Source organism: Artibeus jamaicensis, unplaced genomic scaffold (genome assembly GCF_021234435.1).
Source record: "Artibeus jamaicensis isolate MK-2021 breed Jamaican fruit bat unplaced genomic scaffold, CSHL_Jam_final scaffold_1964, whole genome shotgun sequence".
NCBI classification, from domain to species: domain Eukaryota; kingdom Metazoa; phylum Chordata; class Mammalia; order Chiroptera; family Phyllostomidae; genus Artibeus; species Artibeus jamaicensis.
Window position 1 is genome coordinate 476,660 of NW_026522030.1, and position 1,782 is coordinate 478,441.

A 1,782-nucleotide genomic window follows, 5' to 3' on the forward strand; every position below is an offset into this window, starting at 1 on the left:
CCACACCCCGAAACTCCAGGCTGAGTCCCAGGTTACAGCTGCAAGGAGGAGGGCCTGCAGGGGGGTGGGGACGGTGGGGGGAGGGTGCTGTGGCCCATGTTGGGCCAGGACAAGGCTGGCCTGGGGCCCATCACACTGCTAGAGCCCTCGGGGCAGCCCCCCGCTAGCACAGCGAACCTGACCTGAGGTGGGTAGTCAGCAAAGGTTACTGAATGAAAGAGCGGCAGGGACCCGGACACCTGAGCCCTGGTGACAGCCGAACGCTGGGATGGGAGGGACGGATGTTTCTCTCCTTCTCTCTCCAGGATCAGTAAACATACCCTCGGGTGAGGATTAAAAATATATATGAATGTGCCAACCACTCACATTTGTGGGGCACCGCATAGCTCGTTTGCATGTCCTCCCTGCCCAAGACCTGTCCAAGGCGAACATGGTTGTCCCCACTCAGCAGATGGGGGACGTAGGCCAGCCCAGGGAGTCGGGCAGCGGAAGTGTCTTCTGATCCCCTCGCTTTGAATTTGAGACCCAGCCGAAGGTGGAGCCGTCCCATTGCCCACCCTGGGCTTGTGGGCGGGGCGTCGGGGAGACTCCCAGCCCCAGCCTTTGTGGGGCGCTCCCACTTTATCGCTGGAGGCTGGGTCCTTGAGAAGCGTCCCCTCCCACGGGACACCTGTAAGTGCAGACAGTGCAGCAAAGATACTCTGCTTCCTGCGAAGACTGAGGACGGCAGGGGGTCCTCTGGACGGTGGGCTTTGCTGGGAGATGACAGGCAAGAAGAATCTTCTCTGCCACGTCCGGACTCTGCATCTGTCCCTCCTTTATTCCCTTTCTCTTTTCCCACTTCTGACTCAGGGACTTGGACTAAATGACCTTTAAAATCCTATGTCCCTCGCTGATACTCTGTCATCATCCTTTGGGGGCCAAGTGACTCTGCTTATTGAGTACATGCCAGGCATGTGCTGGCACTGTCCCTCCCTCACCCTAGAAGCTGCCGGAAGCCATTAAGCTCCCTGAGGCGGACCTGCTGCGGTTGCAGTTTGGCCCCCAGGCCCGGCGTGGCCCTGGCCCTTGTCCAAGAGGCACTGTGGCTGCGTGGGGCAGTCCCCTCCCTCCCTGGGCTGTGCTCCCCCCACTCGGAAGTCATGCTTGCTCTGGTCAGGGCCCCAGGAGCACAGCCGTCACACGCCACCGTGAACGCAGCTTTGAAGCTGTGTGTGCTCCGAGGAGGTCCTTCCACCGTCCATGGTGGCCACGGAGGCAGGCGTTGGAAAGGAGCTCCTGTCAGCCAGTGACCTTGAGTGGCTACTCTGTGCGGAGCCCCGCCCCAGACACACACGGCGTGAGTGTGACTTCTTCGTCCAGCCGCTAAGATTTTAGGGTGTTTGTCATGGCGACACAACACAGCCCGTCTGGCCGATGCAGCCTTTGAGTTCAACAGACGGGGCCTCGGCACCACCTATCTGGAAAATGGCAAGAGGTTCTTCAACCTTTTTCAAAATCCGTTTGGTAAATTCCAGCAGAAGCCATGGGTCTTGGCGGACGACTGGTTACGAAGGGGAGGGGAAATGAAGGAGCCAGGTCCCCAAAGCAGAAGGAAAACACATCCCTAATTCACCCCAAGCCAATCTGGAAAAGCGTTTCTTTTTCGATTGGGCCGCTGGGAACATTGGACATCTAGCTCCCTCCCCATCCCACTCCATCCCTCTCCTCCTGTCCCTCCACTTCCCTCCCCTTCCCTTCCTTCCCCTTCTTTCTCCTCCTCCACTCTCTTCGTTGCTTTCC